The sequence below is a fragment of the Conger conger genome, chromosome 10, assembly GCF_963514075.1.
Source record: "Conger conger chromosome 10, fConCon1.1, whole genome shotgun sequence".
NCBI classification, from domain to species: Eukaryota; Metazoa; Chordata; class Actinopteri; order Anguilliformes; family Congridae; genus Conger; species Conger conger.
In genome coordinates, this window is record NC_083769.1 from 17,312,753 (window position 1) to 17,330,639 (window position 17,887).

The window sequence follows — 17,887 nt, forward strand, 5'->3', positions numbered from 1 at the left end:
AATTATCCGTTACTCATGACTCGTACTCGGAAATAGGCGTGACATAACCCAGAAGTAGTGTTGATTAAACAGTCCTCGTACGACATTGCGATTTGCAGTACATTGAAACCAAGACTTTCACCTGAAGCACAACTACGAGTTTTGCACTGTTATCCAGGTACTTGTCTATTAAATCTTTAAACTGAAACCGTTCATATAAAACGATGCATCTCGTGAACAATTTTACAAGGAACAGTTTCTGAGAACTTGTTGCTGAGCTGCCTGCCCGTTTGTATCAGCACCACTATCCACATTGCTATCACACTCGCCCTTTAAACACACACCCACATTGTCCTAAAGCACTACTCTTAAGCAACACATCTGTCACAGTTTGTTACAAAAATAAAATAATGCAGATAAAAATCACAAACACTTGTGTGAACTATGGGTCAGAACAAGACAGGAGTAAGCAAAACTCGGTCTTGGTCGGGGATGAAACAGGTCAAAACAGGTATCAATATGAAAATGCAGAAGAGAATGGAATAAACACATAACAATCTGGCAACTAACTGCACAAACAGAGGAGTTTTTATACACAGGTAACGAGAGGGAATGGGAATCAGGTGGGGAAACAATCAGGAAGTGCAACAGGTGAAACGAATGAATGAAGTGACAGGGAGACAAAAACACGAAAACGCTAACAACATAGGTAGAATACAGAACATGAAAAACAAGAAAGTCAGGAACACCCAGTGACTATAGATCCTACCAGACTTGCGTTCAAGACAGTGACGGTTCGCGGCGAACTATGTTGAACGATTTTAAATGAACATTCGATTTACTTCGCTACCAATGTATTTTGAATACAAATGGATCCGACTTAGATCTAACAATGCCACTAGCTATTTCGTTGTTCATCTATGATTTATTTTTTAAGGCAAGATAAAATATTATATTGATTAAAGTGTATTATAGCCAAATAATTGTCTACTTTTGTTCTCTGTGTCTTCCCCGTCGGTAGCCATTTCTGTTCGTGGCACTCTACCTTTTCAAATTGTTAGCTAACGTTCGTGGCAAACAGAAATCAATATGTTTGCTCATGTTTGAACGTACCTCTGCTCACACTATGACAAGATACTAGTTAAGTAGTTATATCCTTAATCTATGATCAGAACAAGTTCACACAACAGTGTCTTGAGATGCACAAGAGAGAAGTGAGGAAAATAGCACCAGGCAGTACTTTTTACTGATCTAAGGGGGAGGAACCAGGGAGGAAAATTCATCACTGATGTACAGCCAATGTAAAAAATAAATAAATAAAGCAGGCTCATTCTCCGATTACAGATAATGATCTTTATCTGTAATTAACAAGCTGGTGTACAGGTCTACCTAATAAAGTGCTGGGTGGTTTTGAATGAGAAACTATTATGCATGAAAAGGACACTGACATTACCTTTTTTCTTGTAGTATGTTGTTTTCCAAAATTCAGAGAAGGTGAGGTCCTCCCACACCTGTTTACAGGATAAAAAATAAGGAACTGTTGTTGCTAAAGCAATGTAATCTTAAAATAGATCATACAGACAGAATAATGCTTTCAAACGGTATATCATGTTACCATAGTGATTGACAATTACGCCATGAATAAAAGGAATGAATACAAAAAAACCTTATGGGCCAGTGAGTTTTAAGGGGTTAAAACATGTGGTTTTCATTTGTGCTGAAATATAGCACAGTGCAGTTCTTGCTCCTCACTATTCTTTACAGTACATCAATTCAATGAATTAATACAAAAGGTAACCTCCTTCTCAAGTATGATTTGACACATTACAAGTAAAGCATTAAAAGTTGTTAAACTAATAGGGAATATTAATTATTTTACCATCAATATTTGTCTGACGTGTTGAGCATTAACGGGGTACACCATTTGAGCAATTAGCAGCTTTATAATTTAGGAATTGTAATTCATATAATATATTAAGTCAATATCAGTAGCTTTAATAGCTAACAAAGCAAGAAGCCATTTTGTGAAAGAAAATCAAACCAAGCATTATTACTGCAGTGCTGAGAAACGGCCAGATCAATCAAACTGGCCCCTCTCTCAAACCTGGGTCCAATATGCAACTATCCCATGATCACAAACAGGATGAGTCACTTCACTCGGTTAGTATCACCTTCATGATGAAGGAAGATGGACCAAGAAGACTGGTGTGGGTTTGGTCCTGGTTACAGCCACATCATACAGCCACTGTCTACAACTTTCCCTCACTTCGCAGATCACTCAAAGCTCAAACCTCTAAGGAGAGCCGACATGATTCCTCTGTAATTGTTAAAACTATGATACACAAAAAAAGGCTATTGATCAGACAGACTAAAAGTCTATCTATGTTTGACATTGTAGGAAATTTCCTGGTGCTGCTCTTTAATCTATGCAAAACTTGAAATTAAATGTGACATAATGAAATGTATATAAAAGAAAAAGCAATACCTCTTATGAATCTGGATAATGAACACTGAGCACTTGAGTTTCAGGACCTGAATCCCCCAAATGGTGAATTTTGATTTTAAAACAACTGGTACACAAGAGGGGATCTTGACAAAGCGCAACGTAGCCGTTCAGTTTTGGGGAGAACCAACAATTTAAAGACACAACATGAACAGTCTAGGTGCTGTACCTAAACCAAACTCCTATCCATCCTCTAAACTTTCCTTCCCCCCATTATCTTCATGTATTTCTCTGTTCTTTATAGCAAAGTAAGTACAGATACAGAATTCTGTGTAAGCCCTTGTGATTTTAATCAGCCTGCCAGCTGGGCAGTGATTGGCTGGGAGCTGATGACTCATTTCAGTTCACTGACGGGGGCGGGCGAAGATGGTGTGGGAGTTGTTTTCTCTGCAGGAGAAGAGGCTTTCTGCCTGGCTTTCAGAAGTGCGCACAGTGACCTAACCTTGCCACACTAGCTCACGCTTTTTTCCTTCCCCTGCTGCTGTGGCTCCAAAAGGCAAGGGGAGAAAAAGCAGCACTACAGAGAGTTCACTGCTCTGCAGTCAGCTCCTCTCTCCACGTGAGGAAGGAGGAAAATTGCATAACTGAGAAGGTGCCGAAAGTGTCTTCCTCCAGATCTTCACAGAACTGCAGCAATTTTCCTGTGAGGGTCTTCTTGTGTTTTACACGGAGAAGAGAGACCAAGGTGAGTGTCATATATTTTTATAAGACTTTGTAAGGTGGCAGCGCAATTGCGCAGTGTACTGTCTCCGCTAAGGGTATCTCTCTCTATTCCATAAGACTTGCTTTGAGGTGCTGTCGCTGTTAGTCTATCAGAAAGGATATGGGTTCACTTGGCTTGTTCAATGACATAATCCCTGTGATCTTGTTCTGCTTCATCTGTGAAAAAAAGTTTCTAACAGGAGCGAAGCTGCCTTCTCGTGGGCTGTGAAATGCGTGGCTGTCTCTGTGGTTTTCACACTGCCTCAGAGACGAGACACATGACACATTGGGTTTGCGTGTGTTTGTGCGTGTGCGTTTGTGTGTGCATGTTTGTGCGCGTGCTTCTGTGCATGTGTGCAGTGTGTCGATATTAGTGGCCGTGTGTGCATGAGTTTGCTTCTATTTACTGTGTGTACGGGTGTGCTTGTGTGTGTGTGTGTGTGTGTGTGTGCGTGGGTGGGTGTATGCGATGTCTCTATATGAGTGGGTGTGTGTGCATGGGTTTGCATTTCCCAATGTGTGTGTGTATGTGTATATACGTATATGAATGCACTCACTGGCCATTTTATTAGGTGCTCGTTAATGCAAATTGACTGCTTCTCCAATCATGTGGCTGTAGCTCAGTATATAAAGCATGAGGACATGGTGAAGAGGTTTAGTTGTTGTTTGACAAAACATTGCAATGGGAAACGTCACACATGATGTAAGCGACTTTAGCCGTGGATCAGAAGTTGTGCTTCCAGCATCTCTGTAGCAGCTGCCCTCCTGGAATTATTACACACTACAATCTCTAGAGTTCAGAGAGAATGGGGGGATAAAAAAATAATAATAATCTGGCAAAAATGAGCAGTAGTTCTGTAGGGAAACACATTGTTAATGAGAGAGGTCAGAGGAGAATGGGCAGACTTGATCAAGCTAATAGAAAGGCTACAAATGCTCAAAAATACGACTATAAATATAGCTTGAGTTGGTCAAACCATGTTGAGTGGGGAGCTGTTTTTTGCTGGTCAACTACCTACCAGCAGTTTCAAGACCTAGCTTCAGTTGTTGTTTTCAGCAGGGTGTGCAAAAAGACATTTCTGATTGCATACAGCATCAAACTGGATGGTCTACAGCGGCTGAAGACAAGGCCAGATTCCACTCCTATCAGCTAAGAACAGGAAGATGAAGCTTGAATGGGCATGTGACGAAAACCGGACTACTGAAGCTTGCTGCAACATGCTGATGAAAGGGACAGAATTTGGCATATACAGCATGGATCCATCCTGCCTTGTGTCAACGGTTCAGGCTTGGGGTGGTGGCGTAGTGGTGTGGGGAATGTTTTCTTGGCACACATTTTTTTTCTTGGCATAACTTGAATGTGACAGCTTACCAAAGCATTGTTGCTGTCCATGTGCATTCCTTTATGACCACAGTCTACTGTTTTTCCAAATGGAAACTTCCAGGAGGATAATGCATCATGTCATAGAGCAGACATTATCTCAAGCCGGTTCCACAAACATGACAGTTTACTCCAATGGCCTGCACAGTTCACAAATCACAGAAGAGAGGGCACCTTTGGGATGAGTCAGAACGGGAGGTTCGCAGCACAAATGTGTGCCTGAAACATCTGCGGGAACTGCGTGATAATATCGAGTCAGCATGAACCGAAATCCCAAAGGAAATTTTCCAGCACTTTGCTGAGTCCATGCTGCAAAGAATCCAGGCTGTTCTGGAGGTAAAAGGGAGTCCTACCAGCTGTTAGTGTGTGTGTGTGTGTGTGTGTGTGTGTGTGTGTGTGTGTCCGCGCGTGTATGCGTGTGTGTGAGTGTATATTTGCGTATTAGTGAGAGGTGTAAGTACAGAATACAGTTTCAGAGCGGGTGATTTAAACTCTGGTGTACAGTTCGGGTGGCTGGGTGTGAGCCACTGCAGTGTCCTGCTTCATGTTTAATTCCTATACTGTAGTGTTGTACCATCCAGTGAGTCTGTTGCTTCCATCTATCCAGTCTCTCTGGAGCATCATTTTCCCTATCTCAGCACAGCACACTACCTTCCATCATCACTGTTCATCTGCGTTTTTGGACTTCACAGGGTAGCTGGAGCGACACACTGTCTCTCAATCTTAGATGCTTTTTGTTGTGATGCCTTTGAAAGTTACATCATCTTACAAATGGAAGAAGGACATTATTTGGTGAGGAAAAGTATTGATGAAGAGTATTAGTTGATGATGCCAGGGTTAAAATGTGTGGATGAATTATATATCCAGTGAGCTCCATTAGTCTTGCTTTTTTATTTCTTGATTTGTCTTTGTATTCAACTATTTTGATTTGTAATTAAACAATTGAAATGAGGTTAAAATGTAAATCTGCTGAAATGCACATACATATCTCATAGTTCTGGAAAAAGGCCTTGTGGACAGCTGAGACAAAGAATGACATCTACCAGAGTGATGGCAAGGGTAAAGTATGGAGGCCAAAAGGAACTGCCCAAGATCCAAAGCACCACCCATCATCTGTGACACATGATGGATGGGAGTGCTATAGTCTGGACATGTATGGCTGCCATGGGTGCTGGCTCAGTTGCCATCATTGATAATGCGATTGCTGATAGCAGCAGAATTAATTCTGTAGTCTACAGAAGCAAAAACTCTACTCAAGTTCAAACAAATGCCTCAGTTTATTTTGGTGAGCCTTTATGGAGTTATTTTAGTGCCATTAAGTTGTGAACTTGTATAAATAGTTTCAACTTCACTATTTTCTGCTGAGCCCACACATATTCCCAAAGCCAATTACAGATTACTAGTAAATTTGCATAGTAGGATACAGTAGCCTGTTGGTTGGTCAAATAAATTAATCCATGCACGTTTACTGCCGTGCTTATTTAGAGTCATGCTGGTTTTATGTTGAAACAAATATATAAACCAGTTTTGCATAATTGGGGGAACTCAAGTCAATCTCCTGCCATCTCCGCTTTCTGGATCTGGACAGTGCACGATTTTGAGGGTGTGAACATGATGACATGTGAAAAGACTTCCACTGAAGCATACATCGTTGTACACTTCACCGGGCGAGTGAAGGAGGTTTGTCGGTCTATGTCGAAAATGTAACCGTGAAGGGCATAAAGATCGGTTTCCGGGGTACAGAGTGAAGGAGGTGCAATTGCGGATTGTGTCTCAAATTTGGTATCGATAGTTTCAAATGTTCCAAGCAGCACAACATAAATCTGCAGTGTTTTTGATCACATGTCATGTTCTTTTCAAAGGCAAATCCAGTATTTTGATTATTAACACATTTGTATCAAATTGACAATGTGGGTTAAAGCATGTTAGTTCATCGACAATGTAGATTTAGGCAACTTATGTTTCCAGATAAGTTATGTTAAAGTTGGCTAGCAGCACATAGTAACAATATCGGTTGTAAGATGTTGCGTTGTCTTAATGCCATTTCATGGATAACATTACTAAATTAGACACAGAGGCTTCATGAGGCGATATTAGACATTTATTAGTTAAATAATAACCTAAAAACTGCTTTGTAGTCCACTGTGTGGTGGTGGTGAAATGAGAATATCCAAATATATAGGGGCCTAACATCGAATGAATGAATGTTATATTGCAGTTGATTTCACAGCAACCGAGAGCTAGGCTACATTTTCTTGATATCAAGATATTAAGGAGTACCATTCTTATTACAGAATATAAATCCAACTTGCTCCATTTGGATTCAGATCTTATTGCATATTTGTTGCAACTATATTGATGAACTTATTCAAAGTTGCATCTTTCTGCATTTAGACATTTTCACAAACATAGGCATTCGATTAGTTTCACAAACATACATTCATCTTTCAACTCGCCTAGGCTTGTATCTGAAAGTCGTAAAGATTTGGTACTTGAACTAGAACTTTCAAGAAACTAGAAAGCATAATAGAAATAAAAAGAAATGTCATACATAGGGGTAAGCGAGTAGTGCATTACTCGTATCCATTTAAATTACCCGTTACTCGTTACTCGTACTCGGAAGTGGGCATGATGTAACCCAGAACAGTCCCCCGTACTACATTGTGATTTGCAGTACATAGAACACTTTTGGCTGAGCCACCTTCCCGTTCCTAATCAGAACCACTATCCACATTGCTGTCACACTCCTCTTTAAACACACACCCATGTTTTCCTAAAGTACTATACTCTTAAGCAACACAATGTCAGAGTTTGTTACATAAATAAAACAATGCAGATAAAAATCACAAACACTTGTGTGACCAGCGACCACACACAGAGGCAATGGAGCATTGAACGTTATAGTTGACCAACCGTTAGAACTAATATGAAGAACCAGAAACAGAGGCGTTAAGTAGCAAAGAATGTTGTATACACATTAAGGATGTTCAGCTGTCACACATTCAAGTGTGTTCAGACCACTTCAGATCATTGGTAATATGGAAAATTTGGAAGGACATAACAAGCAAGCTCACTAGCTACATTAAAATTACAGCAATCTAGAAAATCCACCGCAACATCATTCGCCCACGTGTCACAGCACAATGCTAGTACCTTGGTGGCTCGTAAACACATTTAAAAGTCAATAACTAAATAAGAAGAATCACCACCAGAAAAAAGTGAAATAGAGAAAGTGTACTACCTTACCTCTAGCTAAAATAATGTCCATGACCACAAAATCGTGACTGCATCCTCCGTCCTTACAAATAACTTAATGGAACATAAACTTAATTTATGTCTAAAGTTAGCTCTGTACCATAGCTTGTTTGAAGCACATGGCTTTGTGTTTCCAACAGGTCACGTCTTCCCTGTCAGCAGCCAGTCTTTTGACATGTGCAAGAGAGAAGTGAGGAAAATAACAGCAGGCTGTAGTTTTACTGATCTAAAGGGGAGGAACTGGCAGTAGAACATGAAACAGAGTTAACTTTATGTTACGCATTCGTCATTGATGTACAGCTACTGCAGCCAATGTAAAAAATAAATAAATAAATAAAGCAGGCCAATTTCCCGATCACAGATAATTAATCCAATTACTCGAACAACATTCGTATTCACACAAAGAATTTGTATAACAAGTGAGTAATGGTTACGAATACTCATCTGAAACAGATACTTGGATCACCCCAAGGCATACAGTTTGGAAACAACATGATGGTTATGGGATGCATCAATAATCTAGCCAGCTAGCTGGATATTTACACCAATGCAAGGTAGATTGTTTACGAGTCATCATCTCCCTCCGTTTTATTTTTATGTTGCTAATAGAAATGGCAATGTGCAGTCAATTGGCCCATCTGGCTTTGTTTGGAGCTAGTGAAGAGTACCCCCACTCCCTTTTTGTGGCTCTGGCTTCCACTGTTTAATTGATGGACAATCAAGCCAACGATACCCTTGGTTTTCTATTAGTGAGCATATGATTGGCTGTGGAGAAGACAACGCTGATTGGTCAAGACAGTGAACAGGTTTGGCCCATCACAAGTCACCTTTTTTACAAGTACAAATCGAAATGTCAGTTTGGCCGTGACTTTAGTGCCAAAAAGAAAAAAGTATATAACGTAATCTGACCGAGTTGTACAAAACAAATTGTACACACGTAAATAGACAAAACAATGGTTAAAAATGTAATTAAAGTTAAAAATGTAATTGCATTAATCCCTTAAGTATCACCAGCCGTGAGGTTTTTTTTGCATTCATTCCTTTTTTCAGCCTGCAATTTTCAATCACTATGTAACAGGATATACTGTTTGAAAGCGTTAAATCTCACAGTTCTAGCTATATACCCTATTTTAATATGCCACTGCTTTAGTGACAATAGTTCCTTATTTTGTAACATGTGGGTGGTAAAACAGCTGTGGGGGACCCCACCTTCTCTGCATTTTGGAAATCCTACAAATATTACAAAGAATAAGGTAATGTCAGTGTCCTTTTCACTACAAGTCTACAGTGTACTAAATGCATAATAGTTTCTCATTCTAAAAATGTGCTAACTCTGAGAAATATTGATAGAATGTCATTGTTTATGAATTAAGAATTTCTCTGGAGGAATTATCATTGTTGTCCATTGTATACTTCTACAAACGTACTTGTACATAGAAATGCTATTATCTACATTTTGTATAGGCTCTCTCGAACACAATGAGCCCAAGTACAACCATCTGTGAATAGCATTTGTAATGTAATTGCAGAGAAAATGTGTTACCCCCATCCGTGTCTAAGAAAAAACAGTATAACCTCAACTCATCAAAGAACCGACTACAGGCATGTTATTGAAGTGACGACTAAAAAGCATAATGACATTATGTTTCCAATGGCATATTTATGTGTCATGGAATGAGAACCTGTGGTATATTGTGGATATTGGCACAGCTAGTGGGGTGGTTATGCACGACACGAAGTGGAGTGCTGTTACACAACCCTAGCTGTGCCAATATCCACGATATACCACAGGTATCGAGTTCCATAATGCTTCTATACAACGGTTACCACATTCATCTTTAAAAGTTTCACAAAAGAGAGACGACAAACTATGTTTTTTGGTAAATGTATTCTTTCGCTGAACAGTAGTTTATTGGTTGCCAAGCAATGGAATTGCACTAGTTAAGCAACGGTACTAACGTTAGCTACCAGCAATAATGTATCCCCACTTCACCTAGATAGCTTGCATATGTTACACCTGATGACACTGTCTCACACACATAATTAGCGTTTGTTGTAGATGTTTATCCGGACACTGCCAGATAACGTGCAGTTATTGAAATAACTCATAGTGTCTTTATGACTGAGTCATCATTTGCTTGGCTGGGGTTTGGCGGTCTTGCTGGTATTTAAATCAGAGGATGTTGCCTAGTTGTTAGTTATTTTATTAATTTCTACTCCTTTCTACTCTTTTCCAAATTCCCAGGTCAAAGAACACTTGAAAAACACTCATTCTGTTTTCCTTTGGTAACGTTAGGGTATTTGTTTGTTGTTGCAATTCCTTTCTTGACCGTTAGGAGTCCAAAATTACATATTGTACCTTTAAGGGGTTAAAATAACTCCATACTTGTTTGACCTATGCCTAAGCCATTGAACACACCTGAATTATCAGAAACATCTGTGAATCCCTTTCCCAAACGGAATGATAATTTTCACAATATATTTGTCCCTGAAATGGGGCAACTATGTAAATGCTGTAATTTCTACTTGGTGTGTGTGTTGCACATGTGTGCCTGTTTGCCTGTGTATTTGTTTATGTGTGCTTATTTGTGTGTCTGCTTCTGTGCATGTGTGCACAGTGTGTCTATTTTATTTGGTGTGCGCACATGGGTTTGCTTTGTATTCACATGTATCAATAGGTATGTGTGTGTGTCTATGTATATAGTACATACTATATGCCCATTATAGCAATTAATGACTGATGCTGCAATCTAGATGGAGGGGGCCGGGGAGTGGTGAGAGAGTAGTGGCCAATGTTTCTCAGAATCAATCAAACGAACTGTATTAATCTTAGGAAGCATAAAGCTTGTTTTGGTAGTGTTTCATGTAAAAAGAGTGAATGATTTTAATGAGCAGAGGGACTGCCCCTCTGGGATTCTGGACATACATATTATTTGTGTGAACTGACTTCTGTGGCAATAAAGAACACTGATTATTTACCGTTTTTTACCTCATCCCTTTTCCCATCAGCTTTTTGGGAGTCTTACAGTGATGAAGGGAATGAGTCATGAAGAGTCAGAGTTGAGTGTTTAGGAGTATGAGTGGGTGATGAAGAGTCTGAGTTGAAAATGTAGAGTGTGAATGGTAAAGTGGGTGGATGATTTGTGTGGTAGGCTGAATAGATGAAGAACTTCATGCAAATGAGAAGTCCAAATGAGGAGAGTCAGGTCTGATGAGGAGCAGATTGTGTCAGTCCTGCAGAGAACCCTCTTTGCTCTGAAAATGCCCACTCATTTGGATACCTCCATTGTGTCATTCTGAAGTGTTATGAAACTGACACCCAGTCTCAATCCAGGTGATGAAATTGGATTTAAGATTGAGATCCCTGCTGCTGTGAAATTTGTGAGATCATGCTATAGATCAGTGGTCTCCAACCCTGGTCCTGATCTTATCGTGGCTACACCAGGGATCGAACCACCGACCTTGCAGGTCCCAGTACCTTAGTCACTATGCTACAGGGTGCCCCTATGACAATGTATGGTCTATGGAATGAGCAAAACTTCTATAAAAAAAAAAATCTATTTCAAGGTAATTTTCAACAAACAGGTTGCAATGTTTGGACAACAACCCCCACACATATACAGTTGAGGCCAAAGTTATTAGCCCCCCTTGTGAAATCAGACAAAACCTTTAATTACTCCATGGAAATGACCATTAACAACAAGTGTTTATAGTTTGTTTGTTTCCAAAATATCAAAGACAAAATGCCCACTAAGTTTGATTAGAATATTTTATTGATGCAGTGAGTTGAAACAAGAAAAGGCAAAAATGACACAGCCAAAAATATTTTATATTATATATATTATTAGCCCCCAGGCGATTAATAGTCAATAGTGTACCCTTTCTGGGCCACAACTGACAACAACCTCTTAGAGTAGTTAGTGTAGGTTGGCACATGTCTCTTGAGGGATTTTGGCCCATTCTTCCATTGCAAATTGTTCCAGCTGGTCCAAATTGTGTGGTTTCCGAGCATGGACATTCACTTTGAGCACCCGCCACAGATTCTCAATAGGATTGAGATCTGGGCTCTGTGCAGGCCACCCCAGGACCTTGGTTTTGGTGTCCTTTAAGAACTGTTAAACCAATTTTGAGGTATGCTTTGGATCATTGTCTTGTTGGAAGACCCAGCGATGACCTAAGCCTAGATTAAGAGCAGATTTCTTCATATTATCCCTCAAAATGTCAAAATAATTTTCTTTTTTCATGATGCCATGCACCCGAACAAGGCTCCCTGTGCCTGATGCTGCAAAACAGCCCCACCGCATGATGCTCCCACCACCATGTTTAACTGTGGGAACTGTGTTCTTAGGATTGAAGGCCTCGCCCTTTCTTCACCAAACATAAGCAAGATCCATGTGCCCAAACAGTTGCAGTTTTGTCTCATCAGACCAAAGGACAGATTTCCAAAACTCATTTTTACCTTTCAAATGTTCATGGGAAACCTCAGTCTGGCTCTGATGTGCCACTCTTTGAGTAAAGGGGTTCTTCTGGGAAGATTGCCCTGAAGCCCACCACAATGAAGAGCCCTCACAACTGTGTTCCTAGAAACATTAACTCCAGAAGAGGCCAGGTCAGCAACAAGCATCTTGGCAGATGTCCGGGGCTTCTTGTTGACATCTCTGACTATTTTCCTCTCCAGAGTTCTTGAAATCTTGCATTTTCGACCACGCCCAGATTTGTTTCTTACAGAATTTTTCACCTTGTACTTAGCAATGATGCAACGCACAGCTGTTCTAGACACTGTAAAACGCTTGGAAATGGCAGTATAGCCTTCTCCCTTATTATGAGCCTCCACTATCTTCTTTCTGAGCTCAAGACTGATTTCCTTTGTCTTTGGCATGGTGAGTAAGAGTAGTCCCTCTCAATGTGTTCAAGTGCCCTGTTCTTTGGAGTCCCTTAAGTAAAGCTCAATGCTGATTGAATGCTCAGGTGTTGTTGGGAAGCTAATTGACTGCACAGGTGTGGTTTGAAAGCTAATTGGTTGATTGTATGTGTTTTGAAAGCAAAAATGCGGCTAATATTTTTAGCCGCCCCATTTTTGTGATATAAAGCAAGCCTAAAAATGTATTTTACATTCCAAAATGTACCAAAAGCTACTAAATAGCACTGGTGAATGTTTGATTATATCAAGTTTTAGCAAGTGCAAGCATTGGACAGAATTTTAGGAAAATGTTCATAATTCCTGGGGGGCTAATAATTTTAGTCTCAACTGTAGCTGAAGCAACCATGGAATTTGTAAGGACCCACAAGTGGAATGTTCTTTACTGCCCAGTCTCACTTGCTGAAGACAAGACTGAAGGCAAAATGCCCTAGAAACTAACCTGAACTCGAGATGGCTGCAGTACAGGCTTGGCAGAGCATCACCAGAGAAAATACCAAGCATCTGGTAATGGCTTCAAGCTGTCATTGAATCTAAAGGATTTGCAAGCAAGCACTATATATGAAGACTGTATTTAAGATTATACTAATCTATCCAATTATTTCTGGCCGACCCCAAAATGGAGGACGATTTATAAAAATGGCTGCATTTCCTACACGGTTCACCTAATATGGATGTACATACCTGCAAATTAAAGGTGACAGTCAGAACTTTAACCAACATTGTTTCTTCTTTCTTCTTTCAAATCCAATATGCTGGAATGCATGTGTCACTGACCAAATACATTTGCATTTAACTGTATATCCGGCATATTTTTTCATATGAGTATAAATACGGCTTTACTGTCTACTTCCATTTTCTGTAAATTCTGTCTAAATCTTAATAATCTAGACTGGTGCTGCTTGTATTAAGATTTTATCAGAAATGTTACTCTTCCTAAATAACCACATAAGCATTTGTGTTGCTGATAAAAGCTCTCATCTACGGTACTGTGATTAAATTTGACTTGTGCTCTGTATGTTTTTTATGAAACATATTTGGAATTATTTGCCATGTTGTCTTTGCCTATTAATGACACCATTAAACCACAGCTCATAAAGGTATTTTATGACAAACCAAATTAGTGTTGCTCTTCAGAAATGGCCTGTTTGGATAAAGTATTTCTATTAACTATTTCTCTTTTTTGTATAACACATTTGGCCTTCTCTGTACAGTATGTTCAAGGTTTGTGCTGACAACAATGGAAATTAAATTGGCAGGGCTTCAGTTCTTTTTCCAACAAAATGCAGTCATTTAATTCCAGTGTGACTCATTACTGTTCCAAACACTACACCACAGTCCTTACTGTGGACTTATCTCTCCATAGAGCTGAATACAGCCAATTAGCCATGTAAGGAGATACAGATGTCAGTCTGAGGCGATCACTCTGGATTTTTAACAAGAACAACAATTTGAAAGTGTTCATTTCATTGAGCTCCGTCTTGTGTTTATGAGCATATAAAACATTAAACATTTCATTTAAATATGTCTCCCTTTCAGTGGAGAAGCCACTTATGACCATCTTCTTATGACCTCTGATTGTCAATTCACAGTAAAAAAATTAAATACAATTGTATCAGCATTTGGGGAAATTATTTGTTCTTTCTGGTGGGTTAATACTGACAAAAGGCTGTGGAGGAAAAAAAAGGGATAGCGTTGAAACAAGTAAAGATTTGCATTAAGTCATTTAGCAGATGTTCTTATCCAAGTGTGCCCTGCTGTGAAATCCGGCTATGTCAGTTTGACCAGCTTGAAAATTGAGCTGGCCATAAGTTGGTCTGGCTGGGTATGAGCTGGTCAACCAGCATGGCCAAACAAGTTATAAGCTGCTCAAGATGGGTATGAGCTGGTCAACCAGTTAGTGCTGGTAGCTTCTCTAAGCTGGGAGCTGCTCTGAACTGGTCAACCAGCTAAACCATGTTGAGCAGAAAGTTCTGGAACTGGTCAACCAACCAACTGTACCAGCTGTTTCAAAACCTAGCTAGAGCTGTTTTTTCAGCAGGGTGAAGAGTGAAGAATAACCATCGCGAAGCAAAAAGCGAGATTTGTTTACTCATTTATTTTGAGGTGGGAAAGCTGTGCTTGCCGAAAGGTTTAAACAAAAACAGTTGCTATGGTTATTTTGTTTATTTTGATCTTTGTGTTGCTCCAGAAAGTTTGCAGTGTAGAGCACTCTGCAGAAACATGGGGTTTAGCACAAACTAACGGATGTCAGTCCAATATGATAAGACCCTACATGCATCTGTGTCACTAATTGCATATTGTGCATACTGTGCTTACCATTTCTAGTATGCATTTTCAAAATCAAAGGCATATTTACAACAGCCAGTTTAGGTTTTGGAAATAAGCTGTCTTGAACTTTTTGCCAGTGACTTTAATTGACCCCAGTGACTTGCCTGCAAACCAGCGCACAATGCAGCCATCCAGGACTGGAGTTTGAGAGGCAGAGGTATGACATGTATTTAGACATGATGCTTGTAAATCCAGTTCCCCATTCACCTAAAGTGCCCCCTGAATTGAGTGTGCTGTACATGTAGCCACGGGTGTGGACAGGTGAGGGGGGCACACTGTGGGCTTCTACATGGAGAGGCCGTGGAATAGTATAAAGGACCTTAATCTCAGTTGCCTGCGGAAACTGGAACAGGAGCGGAGGCAGGGAATGAGAGAGTGGGAGGGAGAGGGAGCGTTGCCAAGCCAATCCACTTCTGATACGGGGGGTGTAATTAGGCGACTCTCTCTCTTTCTCTCTGTAGAACATGGCACATCGGGGGTGTACATCACATGGCGGATAAGGAGGAATGTGTGATTACCATGAGGGGGTGAGGGGTGTCTTTGTGAATATATGAGAACTTGTGGTCTGATTTTATGTTTTTTGCTGGGTGTGCGTACCATGCTTTTACCCTTTATTGGAATTAATTGACTTTGATGTTGAAAGAGTCTCTCTCTTTCACTCTCCTTCTTTCTTCAAACACACACAGTTCATGCCAATACTGAGAGGACAGCAGTCCATAGTTTTATTCATATTTTGTGACAAAAAAAGGCAAGAGGGTAGCGACATTTCTTTTGTACCTGTGGCTGATTTTCTGAGGAAATAAGAACAGCAAAATGTTGTTGCTGAAATGGATGGCTGACTAAACGAGACCCTGCCCTTCCCCTCTCTATCTTTCTTTTATGTGTCTTCCCTTTCCTGACTGATTTTTTAATTACCCTTTTCACTGTGCTCTCATGATTGAAAGCACACAAATGACTACATCAGTTCTCTGGAAATGTACAGCATTTCTAAACTCGACATCCAAGGAGTTATGTAGATGAAAACCAAGAAAATTCCCAAATAATTTCTTCATCAAACCTTTATTTGTGGCCTTCAGTAGCTCTGGCAGCAGAGGCAAGTTTCCACATAAAACTCAACCATCCTGCCAATTCCATAGTTTGTAAATCAAACTAGCTTAGTGGTTTTGTGGTCAGTAGATTGGATTGATTAAGTGCTCTGTCCTGATCCGGTCATCCTGGAAATTAAGCACTTCCCCATATGAGATTCCCAGAGGAGCTGAGCTGCATCTGTTCTATTAACATTTCAGTTAGATAGTAAAGGAATCTTCAAAAAGAGCCAGTCAGTCAAGCACCAAGACATTATGCAGATTTATTGATTAGCATTTTGTGACGGCCTCACATTAATAAACTGTGTCTCAGTCAGATTACTTTTATTTTTTTCATTTGGCACCAATTATCCAATTAAACATTTTTGTCACGGTGATCCTCACTGCCGATTTGGGAGAGTGAAGTCATCTGCGATTCTTCTCTGAGGAGTCACCTGTTTGAAAACAAAATCCAGAAACAAAGCCAACTGAACTCTCCCCTACTGGAAAAAAAAACAGCTCAAGATAGATTTCGAAACAGCTGGTAGCTGGTTGACCAGTTCAGACCAGCTCCCAGCTCAACATGGTTTAGCTGGTTCACCAGTTTAAACCTGCTTCCAGTTTGACACGGTTTGACAAGAAGCTATGAAACAGATGGTAGCTGGTACCAGCTCAGATGAGTTACCAGCTCTAGTTGGTAGACGAGCTTGGCCGAGCTGGTTGACCAGCTCATACCTACCTAGACCAGCTCATGACCAGCTTGACCAGCTGAATTTCCATGCTGTTCAAGCTGGCATAGCTGGGTTTTACAGCAGGGACCCCTCACCAATAGTGTAGCACAGGCGGCATTGGCATGGTCCAGATTCGATCCGAGAACGTGGGGTTCATCCACACACCATAGCAGAGTGTTTTAACTCATACACTAATATGTTAAGATATATATAATATAATTGTAATATAAAGTATTGTAATATAAATATTTTGACACTTTGGTCGCTGCCTTCTTATTGTTTCCAAAACGACTAGCTTTTTATCTATACATATGAAAAATCTGTGAGAAATATTTTCGAGCCTAAAGTACAGTGAGTGAAAGTTTGGCACCAGAATCATTCGCAAAAATCTCACATTTTATACAGTTACAGAGGGTCAAAAGAACCCCACACAATGCATGTGTATGCAAAGTTGCTATAGGTCTTAGCATAGCAGTATGTGTATTGCATGTTTACTATTTAATCCCATCAAATTACAAAATCAGAAAGAACATACAGTATCAAATTATTCAAAATCAAGGTTAACAGATTTTTAAGAGATATCAAACACTAAATGGGGTCAAATTGACCCCAAACTTAATAGGAGAGTTACCTGAATGAGCCACTCAGCAGCCAGATGAGACATTTTAACAAGGTTCATACAGCATGGATACAGTGAGCCAGTGAGACAGCGTTTCAGTGTAAAAATGAAGAGAGAACAAAAAATGAAAACACCAGTTTATAGTCAGTTAATAGGGTCTTGGGCCACCATTGTGTTTGATTAGACTCACTGCTCAGGTTGACATTGAGGATGACTGATTGGTGGTTGCTGGTCTCTCTTTGCCGTGCACTGTTGCCTTTCTCTAATCATGCTTTTCCATTGGAGTACAGACTGAAGGCCTATGTAAGGCAGTGATTTATGAATCATGAATATCAAATGGCTGTTTTTAGGAATTGCAGAGCACTGCAATCCTTTCGGCTGTGGCTATAGTAATATTAATGATA

At 40.0% G+C, this 17,887-nt stretch overlaps 1 protein-coding gene across 2 annotated transcripts in view; it reads left to right on the forward strand.

Moving 5' to 3' along the window:
* Nucleotides 1-2,905: 2,905 nt before the first annotated feature.
* The window catches only part of LOC133138627 (prickle-like protein 2), a 49,994-nt gene continuing 35,012 nt past the window's right edge, over nucleotides 2,906-17,887 (forward strand). For both annotated transcript variants that reach the window (XM_061257536.1, XM_061257538.1), the window contains exon 1: nucleotides 2,906-3,167. The gene's annotated coding sequence lies outside the window, so the exon portion shown is untranslated. The remainder of the gene's footprint in view (nucleotides 3,168-17,887) is intronic.